The sequence below is a fragment of the Schistocerca nitens genome, chromosome 1 (assembly GCF_023898315.1).
Source record: "Schistocerca nitens isolate TAMUIC-IGC-003100 chromosome 1, iqSchNite1.1, whole genome shotgun sequence".
In the NCBI taxonomy this organism is placed as follows: Eukaryota; Metazoa; Arthropoda; class Insecta; order Orthoptera; family Acrididae; genus Schistocerca; species Schistocerca nitens.
In genome coordinates this window covers 700,057,033-700,069,440 of record NC_064614.1, presented here as the reverse complement: position 1 = coordinate 700,069,440, position 12,408 = coordinate 700,057,033, and the positions used below count along the sequence as shown (strand labels likewise).

General features: G+C 42.4%; 1 protein-coding gene across 1 annotated transcript in view; it reads left to right on the top strand.

Annotated features, from left to right (window-relative positions):
* The window catches only part of LOC126195534 (protein slit-like), a 124,886-nt gene that overhangs the window by 111,508 nt on the left and 970 nt on the right, over positions 1–12,408 (top strand). The window lies entirely within an intron of this gene.

Sequence of the window (12,408 nt, the reverse complement as noted above, 5' to 3'; positions counted from 1 at the left end):
TACGCAGGAGAATTTCTGTGAACTTTGGAAGGTAGGAGTGAAGTACCGGCAGATGCTAAGCTGTGACGGCGGGTCGTAAATAGTGTTGGGATAGTTCAGTCGGCGAAAGCTCGCTTCTGCACACTGTAGGAATTATCCAGGAAATATCAAAACAGCTCATATTCCGCCATAGAGTGAAAGATTCATTCCTGTTCTTTAGACGTGTTCCCACGCATGCTCTTCCCAATATGTGATAATGTCACTGTGTATCTGTCCACTTATTTCCTAACGTCCATCGCCAAAAGAATATTTAAAATATTTCGGCTTTGTCTTTCTCCTAATTTCCCGTGGTCCAGTCTTCATTGTCACACAGTTCTGTACGAATACAGACGTACAGCTTTGTACAAGCATTCCTCATTTCCATATTAAGAATTGTTAAACTGTTTACGCGAATCTGCTTCCGCCACTTTGTGGGATTCCTTCAACTGTAGATCCCCTCCTTTCGTATTATTTAGAAAGCTACATTTGACCCTCACTGACTCCCTTAATCTGTATCTTCTCTTATTGTGATATTTAGATAGGCGCATTTGGCCCTCATTTTTTTCATCACTTCCATTTATGTATAGTCGGAATACTGTGTTTCGTAGGCGATGAATTCCACTTTCAAGGGTAAATCTTTAGACACAGCCAGCCGATTCAGCTCATTTTTGACAGATCACTTGTACAACTTAAAATGAGAGACTGTAAGACATTCTGGGTCAAAATTCACGTTTTTGAGAAAACCTTCGCATAAAATTCATAACGCATAAACGGCTCGCAGTTAATGGGATCGATAAATAACTGAAAACAGCTTTTTTCATCGACGTATATGGGGTGCGCAAACGCGGATTTTCTAGCACATCCAGGAAGGAAACTGTTGCGTCTGCCGCTTAGGTATCCGGAGTAATGTAAGCACTGTTCAGTAAATGCGGCGTAGCTCTAAGGCATCTGACTAGGGAACGGAGAACCGGTGTTGTAATCTCAAATAGGTTCTGCAGTTTTTTTATTTATATTTTCTCAGTATCATAACTGGTAGGCACAGGAGGGTTAATGAGATAATCATTAATAAATAATAACAAGGAAGGCGAATAAAATGTTCAAACGACATGTATTAGTAAGCAATTGAATTTTAAGCCTTCTATGAAAACAGTTCCAAGTAATACTGCAGCGAATTCATCACGAGCGACCACAGGCAGCCGAATGCGCGATGCTTGTTTACAGTGAGACGCGTTACAGAACTTCATTTGGAGTTCCCAATTTCACTGTGCTATTGGAAAGCCAACGGAAATTGCACAACTGCGTGGATGCAGCAATGTTTCATAGCATAATTCATTATTAGTTTTTAGCACCAGTTTTTCGGGAAAAATTATCGGATGTATGGTATGCTTTAAAAATAATTCGAGAAAAGCAAATATTTTTAAACGTAACTCAAGACTGTTCTCCGGCAAATCTTCCGAAGGAACAATGTAGTTGCGTGAACATTCTGTACATGATCTTGATGACGCGAATATATTTGCTTCGAATGTTTACATGACAGTTACCATCCATGTAGTTGTTTGAAGGAAAGCGAGAATATGTAACGGAGTTAGTATCAGAGCTATTGTATGGCAACCAGAATTAAAATTGTATTTCCTTACGCATCGAAATCGTTTGAGAAGTTTCTTTTCCTACTTTGTTGTTATTCGTTATTGACTACTTTATTAACCCTACTATGTCTACCGCCGGCCGCTGTGGCCGAGCGGTTCTAGGCGCCTCAGTCCGGAACCGCGCTGGTGTTACGGTCGCAGGTTCGAATCCTGCCTCGGGCATGGATGTGTGTGCTGTCCTTAGGTTAGTTAGATTTAAGTAGTTCTAAGTTTAGGGGACTGATGACCTCACATGTCGAGTCCCATAGTGCTTAGAGGCATTTGAACCATACTATGTCAACCAATTTCGATATGTAAAAAAGATCACAAATAGAAAAATTGAATAATGCCACATGTTTTGGTAACTACGCCAGCTGCGCTTTTACTGAACAGCGTTTTCATTACTCCAAGTACGTAGGCGACAACCGTAACTGTCTCTTTCCATTATTTGCTTTTACAGATCACATATACGATGTTGAAAACTGCTCAGTTGTGAATTAATTATCGATCCCGTGAATTCTGTGTCGGTTACGCGTCATATAAACCTTATGGGGTGATCGTTGTGACGTTAGAAGATGGAGGTCCCACACAAAAGCTGTTTACTACGATACGACATGGCAGTGCCCGTGTCGTTAGAAAGTACGATGTAATGTTGCTTCGTACATGCATGAATGTTCTAACAAGGGAAACTCCCCGTCGCATTCCCCCTCAGATCTTGTGGTAAAATGACCCAGTCGAGATCCCATCAACATCTGAACACAGGTCAAACATGAAAACGGGAAGAACTGTAAAAAAAGAAGCAATATAGAAAAAGTGAACGGTCTATGCTCAAACTGTGCAAAATCGGGCAAACTGCAAAAACTTCCGCGTCGCGGTTGCGTGGTCAGTAAAGCGTGAGATCAGTTTTTAAAACTCTCTCGCGCTTCATTTTTTTTCACAAAATTATGAACTTTCTGTTAGGTCATTGACATACCTGTTCTCCTTCTGTAGCCTTGGCAACTGCTATACTATACACAGGTTATAGAATATGAGTCATGTGTTATGAATGTATTACCGTCTCAAGTGAAGGTGATGAATAGCGGGGGCGGGCGAGATGCGGCGTAGACGTTTCACAGAAATGAAAACAACAAATAAACTGGTGTCAACTATGTTACAACAAAGGAACTGAAGAGTCAAAACTTCGAAAACGAAACACAAGTGTCGTAACATGTGGTACTTGTCTAGAACAAATAGGAGGTACGTACTTCTGGAGGCCCCTTTCTAATAACTCGCTGTTGCAAACGGACGTTACAGCACTTCTATAGCCTTGGTAACTACTATACTATATACTGGTTATAGAATATGAGTCATGTGTTAAGAATGTGTTACCGTCGCAAGTAAGGGTGATGAATAGTGGGGGCGGGCGAGACGCGGCGTAGACGTCTCACAGAAATGAAAACAACAAATAAACTGGTGTCAACTATGTTACAACAAAGGAACTGAAGAGTCAAAACTTCGAAAACGAAACACAAGTGTCGTAACATGTGGTACTTGTCTAGAAGATATAGGAGGTACGTACTTCTGGAGGCCCCTTTCTAATAACTCGCTGTTGCAAACGGACGTTACAGCACTTCTATAGCCTTGGTAACTACTATACTATATACTGGTTATAGAAAATGAGTCATGTGTTAAGAATGTGTTACCGTCGCAAGTAAAGGTGATGAATAGTGGGGGCGGGCGAGACGCGGCGTAGACGTCTCACAGAAATGAAAACAACAAATAAACTGGTGTCAACTATGTTACAACAAAGGAACTGAAGAGTCAAAACTTCGAAAACGAAACACAAGTGTCGTAACATGTGGTACTTGTCTAGAACATATAGGAGGTACGTACTTCTGGAGGCCCCTTTCTAATAACTCGCTGTTGCAAACGGACGTTACAGCACTTCTATAGCCTTGGTAACTACTATACTATATACTGTTTATAGAATATGAGTCATGTGTTAAGAATGTGTTACCGTCGCAAGTAAAGGTGATGAATAGTGAGGGCGGGCGAGACGCGGCGTAGACGTCTCACAGAAATGAAAACAACAAATAAACTGGTGTCAACTATGTTACAACAAAGGAACTGAAGGGTCAAAACTTCGAAAACGAAACACAAGTGTCGTAACATGTGGTACTTGTCTAGAACATATAGGAGGTACGTTACAGCACTTCTATAGCCTTGGTAACTACTATACTATATACTGGTTATAGAATATGAGTCATGTGTTAAGAATGTGTTACCGTCGCAAGTAAAGGTGATGAATAGTGGGGGCGGGGGAGACGCGGCGTAGACGTCTCACAGAAATGAAAACAACAAATAAACTGGTGTCAACTATGTTACAACAAAGGAACTGAAGAGTCAAAACTTCGAAAACGAAACACAAGTGTCGTAACATGTGGTACTTGTCTAGAACATATAGGAGGTACGTACTTCTGGAGGCCCCTTTCTAATAACTCGCTGTTGCAAACGGACGTTACAGCACTTCTATAGCCTTGGTAACTACTATACTATATACTGGTTATAGAATATGAGTCATGTGTTAAGAATGTGTTACCGTCGCAAGTAAAGGTGATGAATAGTGGGGGCGGGCGAGACGCGGCGTAGACGTCTCACAGAAATGAAAACAACAAATAAACTGGTGTCAACTATGTTACAACAAAGGAACTGAAGAGTCAAAACTTCGAAAACGAAACACAAGTGTCGTAACATGTGGTACTTGTCTAGAAGATATAGGAGGTACGTACTTCTGGAGGCCCCTTTCTAATAACTCGCTGTTGCAAACGGACGTTACAGCACTTCTATAGCCTTGGTAACTACTATACTATATACTGGTTATAGAATATGAGTCATGTGTTAAGAATGTGTTACCGTCGCAAGTAAGGGTGATGAATAGTGGGGGCGGGCGAGACGCGGCGTAGACGTCTCACAGAAATGAAAACAACAAATAAACTGGTGTCAACTATGTTACAACAAAGGAACTGAAGAGTCAAAACTTCGAAAACGAAGCACAAGTGTCGTAACATGTGGTACTTGTCTAGAACATATAGGAGGTACGTACTTCTGGAGGCCCCTTTCTAATAACTCGCTGTTGCAAACGGACGTTACAGCACTTCTATAGCCTTGGTAACTACTATACTATATACTGTTTATAGAATATGAGTCATGTGTTAAGAATGTGTTACCGTCGCAAGTAAAGGTGATGAATAGTGGGGGCGGGCGAGACGCGGCGTAGACGTCTCACAGAAATGAAAACAACAAATAAACTGGTGTCAACTATGTTACAACAAAGGAACTGAAGAGTCAAAACTTCGAAAACGAAACACAAGTGTCGTAACATGTGGTACTTGTCTAGAACAAATAGGAGGTACGTACTTCTGGAGGCCCCTTTCTAATAACTCGCTGTTGCAAACGGACGTTACAGCACTTTTATAGCCTTGGTAACTACTATACTATATACTGGTTATAGAATATGAGTCATGTGTTAAGAATGTGTTACCGTCGCAAGTAAAGGTGATGAATAGTGGGGGCGGGCGAGACGCGGCGTAGACGTCTCACAGAAATGAAAACAACAAATAAACTGGTGTCAACTATGTTACAACAAAGGAACTGAAGAGTCAAAACTTCGAAAACGAAACACAAGTGTCGTAACATGTGGTACTTGTCTAGAACATATAGGAGGTACGTACTTCTGGAGGCCCCTTTCTAATAACTCGCTGTTGCAAACGGACGTTACAGCACTTCTATAGCCTTGGTAACTACTATACTATATACTGGTTATAGAATATGAGTCATGTGTTAAGAATGTGTTACCGTCGCAAGTAAGGGTGATGAATAGTGGGGGCGGGCGAGACGCGGCGTAGACGTCTCACAGAAATGAAAACAACAAATAAACTGGTGTCAACTATGTTACAACAAAGGAACTGAAGAGTCAAAACTTCGAAAACGAAACACAAGTGTCGTAACATGTGGTACTTGTCTAGAACATATAGGAGGTACGTACTTCTGGAGGCCCCTTTCTAATAACTCGCTGTTGCAAACGGACGTTACAGCACTTCTATAGCCTTGGTAACTACTATACTATATACTGTTTATAGAATATGAGTCATGTGTTAAGAATGTGTTACCGTCGCAAGTAAAGGTGATGAATAGTGGGGGCGGGCGAGACGCGGCGTAGACGTCTCACAGAAATGAAAACAACAAATAAACTGGAGTCAACTGTGTTACAACAAAGGAACTGAAGAGTCAAAACTTCGAAAACGAAACACAAGAGTCGTAACATGTGGTACTTGTGTAGAACAAATAGGAGGTACGTACTTTATAACAACTCGCTGTTGCAAACGGACGTTACAGCACAGCACAGACACAAATTTGAATTCAGCGAACAGAAGTGTAAATGACTGGACGGACAGTTTATAATTTTTTGGAAAAAATATCTGGGGTACAAGGGAGACCTGAGCACGTTTCTCGCCCTTTGCAGTCCAGCACCGTGACCGCATAACTAAGACGACACGGCAACTCATCTTCGCTTCACGTTGCACATCTTGAACTTCGGCCGTTCACTGTTTCTATTTTTCTGCTTTTTTCACTGTTCAGTCACCTTCATCCTGTTTTCACGTTTGATCTGTGTTCAGTTTATGACGTGCTATGCAGTGGGTCATCTTACCTATAAATCTGAGAAGGGGTGCGATGGGGAATTTCCCTTGTAAGTAATAGGCGACAAGGGACGTCAAGAAATAAATGAAATACATTTGAAGCTGCGAATATGGACAACCATCAGCTGTATAATGAAAATTAGTACAGGAGCGGGACTCATACCCGGATTTCTCGTTTATCGCGAGCTGTCGCCGAACCATTAGGATATCCGAAGGAACATTTCATCGTACTTCTGAACAAAACAGGCCCTTCCCTTCAGTTTCGTACTTATCCGCTGACCATATGCTAGCGACTTTGTTCTTTGTTTCGTTCGCATTATAGTAAACTCCATACTGATTGCATTGATGAAATTTAATATTAAATCCATTTAAAAGTGCTGAATAACCGTGATTTACGGAACAGATTGTTTCTATCTTTTTACTTGTGAAAATGGAAGATTAAAGACATTGAAGGTGGAGAAAGGAAAGGAAAGAAGAAAATGACATGAGCTGGATCAGGACTTCATGCAGAATCAGTGGAGACGAGTGAAAGTGTGTGCTGGACTGGGATTCGAACCCGTGATCCGCTGCTTACTGGGCAGTTGTCTTGATCACTGCGCCACAGGGACACAGTGTTTATCCCAAGAGTAGCATTCATTTCACGCTAGATGAGGAGAGCCCTACGTCAACGTGACGTAGGCACGCGTCATCATGAGTTTCACGAGCTGTCCTATCGACTGTTGTGTGCATTCTGTATACATCGACTGTTGTGTGCGTCTTGAATTTGCACTGTTCATTGTTCTTAGTTGATTTACAAGATGAAGGCAAAATTAAATGGAACTAGATGGTTTAATATTTCCAGCAACATTCGGAATTACTTCCAACTCCAGTTTCTCAATTTAACGTTTCTGCCCACATGAATTATGTACAATTCACTGGCTTTTCTAAAAATACGAAACACTTTAATTTCTCCCTATTTCACGTTTTTATCCACATGATTTATGCACGATTAATCGGACTAAAAATGCCTAGACACTTTCGTTATAGTTATGATTCCTTCATTCAGATATTCGTAATGTTCACGAAACACACAATAACATCCCACATTCTTTGGATTGCAGCTTAATAATTAATTATTTCATGTTTCTATCCACAGGATTTAGACACGATTCATCGGATTTTTTTTTTTTTTAATGGGGTAGCATTCATTTCAGGCTAGAAAAATAACAAGAAACTTTCGTTATGGTTATGATTCCTTCATTCAGATATTCGTTATGTTCATGAAACATACAGTTACATCCCACATTCTTTGTATTGCAGCTTAATAATTAATTATTTCGCGTTTCTACCCACAAGATTTATGCAAGATTCATCGGATTTTTAAAAAAAATTGACTAAAAGCTTTTTTTTTTTTACTTTACTTTCATTATGGTTCCTTCGTTCAGACATTCATTACGTTCCTGAAACACATAATACCATCCCAAACTGTTGGGATTACAGCTTAATAATTAATTCAACTGGGATGAGCGTAACAGATAACTCATGTCACTTCGCTTGTACACATGTATTTACATTTAGCTTTGAAGTTATCGGTACAACCGCAATGATCGATATACGCACTCATGTAGTCGATATGGGTTATTTACGTCACGATGACGTAGTGTTACGTCACTATGACGTAGGGTTCTGCTCACCTAGCGTGAGATGAATGCTACCCTTATCCCAAATGCGCGGACGATCTCGGTACGCTTTCTGGCCGATTCACATTCCCACCTAGCGCCACCTGTCCGCAGCTCCCGTCCATGTCTGCTAATTTTAGATTCCCGCCGGAGGTCGAACATAAAATGCGTATCTGCACTGAAGGTTGTGGATTCATTGCACATGTAGGCGAATCTATTATATGAATGTTCTTACTGACATGTGAGTCGGCCGGGCAGCGTGCTGAGGTAGCCCGCGTATTTTTGCAGGAAAAACTGTGTCTGTATGGAGCAATGTTTAACGCAGCAGCCTAGTAAACAAGAGATCCGGGTCTGAGTCTCGGTCCGGTACACATTTCCACTCGTCGTCAGTGATTGGGCATGAAGTCCCATTGAAGCTGATACGTATCTTAATTTCTGCCCTTTCCTTTCCTTTCTCCAACTACCACCTTCAATTTTCATATTATGTATCGCAGCTGCGGATTTCGCGTGGTGTTAGTTTTTTTCCGACGTGTCCGAAAGAACAGACACCACACATTAACATATAAAGAAAGACTTTTCGCTTCAGTTCTCAAAAAAGATATTAATACTACCAAAACTGAGTACACAATTTCTCAGTTATACAGGATATTTCAAACTCTTTGCATCGAATTGTCTAGGGGTGGTAGAACACGTCATGGGGAACAACTTTTGCTAGAGACAAAATATTCGCTGTAGCTTCCCGGAAACGCTAGGCGTTCTTTAATATTCGTAGACTCATAGACACCGAGATTTCTCCTAACTAAAAGGCGTGTTTTGCTACATACCACCTACCCCGCCGACCGCGGTGGTCTAGCGGTTCTAGGCGATCAGTCCGGAACCGCGCGACTGCTACGGTCGCAGGTTCGAATCCTGCCTCGGGCATGGATGTGTGTGATGTCCTTAGGTTAGTTAGGTTTAAGTAGTTCTAAGTTCTAGGGGACTGATGACCACAGATGTTACGTCCCATAGTGCTCAGAGCCATTTGAACCATTTTGAACCACCTACCCCAGTAAATTGGTAGAATAATCTCCAACCAGGAAATATTAAGAACAAGTGTCTCTTCGCTGAGACAGATAATTTAGGAGCGAATCAGGAACTTTAATTTAGCTAGGCCTCCCCCCCCCCCCTCCAGACCAGATTATGGGCAACACACAAGGTATACATATACCACATAACTCTTGTGTCTAGTCTCCGGCCAGGGGCATAATGAGTACAAAGGGGAGGATCTTCATGAGGGTGACGATTGCTAAATCTGAATTAATTAGCGCAGATATAAATATTTTTGAATCATCAGTGCTCTGATCCCGGGTATTCTGTCGAGCTTTTGTTTCCATTTTACGTACAATATTTCGATGACTGGGTCAGCCGTCTCCCTCGGATTTCTGTTGTCCGGACGCCTGCCAAACTGTTTCTGAGTCCACGACTAGCGGTCACGGCGGGCACCAGAGCAAGCAGGTCACCTGGCACTGCCGGATAGGTTATTACCGGTGCTTATTCAGACCGCGGTAGCGACTTACCTCCAGCGCAGTAGTTGCAGGTCACGGACGAAAAAGTGATGCTGAGAGAGGTGGAAGAGGGGGAGGGCTGGGGCGGCACACTGTGTCTCGAAGTTTCGCTCCCACCGGGCTTCCACGTAGTCCTGCTGGAGTATTTGGCTTCGTCCATGGGGTACAAATGATGTGTCAAGCACCGGCGAGGCGGCGCCGCGTTGACAAGCGACGCACGCAGGCGGCGTCTGGGCGGCCGAAGGCGTCGCCGCATTTCAATGACTGCCCGCCGGGCCGCGCTGCGCCTCATTCACAGACACTCTTCAGCTCGCGCCGGCGCACGGCTGCGAGTGCTGACTAAATTACCCGCATTACCACCTGAATGGAGATTCATTTTCATGTGCTCTCCTTTGTAAGCTGATTGCGGTCGTTTCAAGGAAAGAATGAACGCCGCTTCCGTTGGAACAAGGAAAAGGACGGAAAGGAAAGCAGCAGAGAGGCGGCACGTTTTCTTGAAAGCGGTCAGCGGTGACTGCGGACTGTATAAAACAGCAAAAACCAATACCAGGAAGGCCAATGTACTTGAGGCCATTAGGCGTCAGCTGACTTTAGGCTTGCGACACTTTTTCGTATTTACGTATTCTCACAACTGAAACTCCTTTTGTGCGCACACTGTGCTCGGTAGCTCACACGAATGTCCAGAACGTCGTGATGAATAAAAGACGAGATCGGTGAAAATGATTATTTAGAAAATATTTTATTATGCGAGAACAGTATCGCGCCACATTCGCATCTTAGGGTGCACACGGTATCGTTACGTCACATTAATGTTCGTAGTATAATGTGCTGCTAAAAGAAGGCATGTGGACCTATACAGTCCGGCGTAATAACCCCCCACCCCCCAACCCTGCAAAAAAAAAAAAAAAAAAAAAATACCGCCCACGTCTGTTTTCGACTTTTATTCATCATTAAGTTCCTGTAACGTCATTTGTCGCTATTTTCGAGCATGGCAAAGTGTAAGGTCTCAGTATAGTATTAGAAGACTGTAGTGTCTTGTCAGTTCACACATTTGTTTCGATATGCCCCCGTTTGGTCACTACACAACCTTCAATGTTTCTCCAGTGAGTACCTCAAAATTCTGGCAAGTAACCATCTATGAATATTATAAGCTCCTCATTCACCCTGAAATGAGTTCCATCCACATGTGTGACACGACCTGGAAGTCACAGTGTGTACTTGGTTGGATAAAGGAGGGCGTTTCAATAATTACTACTTCAGTCCCTCAGTTTCCTCACTGCCCGGTTACCTTCGTCGGTAGGTAACGCAATAATAAGGGAATTTTTACGCTGACGGACCACAGTCATGTGTGATTTCCCTTAATCGCCCGAGGCAAACACCGGCATCGTTCCTTTCAAAAAGAGCACCGGCTATTTCCTTCCCAGTTCTTTCGTAATGCGACCTTGTACCCCGTACCTAATGACCGCGCTGTTGACGGGACTTTAAACTGTATTCTTCTTTCATTCCTTTGTGCTAGGGTGTATTCTCTTGATGTAACTGACAGTATTTAGGACGTTATACGGTGTAGAATTCGACCTTGCCTGTCATAGCAACATCGTAGCGAACGCCAAGCGCAGCGTAAGCCTATAAACCCACATTTGCTACCGAAGGGTTTGTCTAGATGCAAGCTTCACCGTCATAAATATGACTCTCTATTGCGTTGCTGGGTGAAGTTTCTGTATGTGGGTTACTATCCTGAACCAATTTTTCCAACAAGACACCCTCTACAACTTATTTGTTAGCATCTTTTTGTTGTACCCTGTATATTTTAAACAATCCGTTACGATACTCTCGAAATTACTTCTACGTATACTGCTCGACAATTGCTAAGGATCAGAGACATTGTTGGACAGGAATAAACACAGGGAATGATTGACAACGTGAAACATAGTACATTCGTAACTGGATTTTTGTAGGTGTAGGTTCAAAACTGCCTTAATAGCGACATATTTCCAAAAAACCGTCCTCCCCTTTTTCACCACCTAGGCGCTGGAAAATTCCTTCTTAAAGAACGGCTTCAGTATGAGACATGTTGTTGTTGTTGTGGTCTTCAGTCCTGAGACTGGTTTGAGGCAGCTCTCCATGCTACTCTATCCTGTGCAAGTTTCTTCATCTCCCGGTACCTACTGCAGCCTACATTCTTCTGAATCTGCTTAGTGTATTCATCTCTTGGTCTCCCTCAACGATTTTTACCCTCCACGCTGCCCTCCAATGCTAAATTGGTGATCCCTCGATGTTTCAGAACATGTCCTACCAACCGATCCCTTCTTCTACTCAAGTTATGCCACAAGCTCCTCTTCTCCCCAATTACATTCAATACCTCCTCATTAGTTACGTGATCTACCCGTCTAATCTTCAGCATACTTCTGTAGCACCTCATTTCGAAAGCTTCTATTCTCTTCTTGTCTAAGCTATTTATCGTCCACGTTTCACTTCCGTACATCGCTACACTCCATACAAATACATTCAGAAACTACTTCCTGACATTTAAATCTATACTAGATGTTAACAAATTTTTCTTCTTCAGAAACGCTTTCCTTGCCATTGCCAGTCTACATTTTATATCCTCTCTACTCCGACCATCATCAGTTACTTTGCTCCCCAAATAGCAAAACTCCTGTACTACTTTAAGTGTCTCATTTCCTAATCTAATTCCCTCAGCATCACACGACTTGATTCGACTACATTCCATTATCCTCGTTTTGCTTTTGTTGATGTTCATTTTATATCCTCCTTTCAAGACACTGTACAATTTGTTCAACTGCTCTTCCAAGTCCTTTGCTATCTCTGACAGAATTACAATGTCATCGGCGAACCTCAAAGTTTTTATTTCTTCTCCATGGGTTTT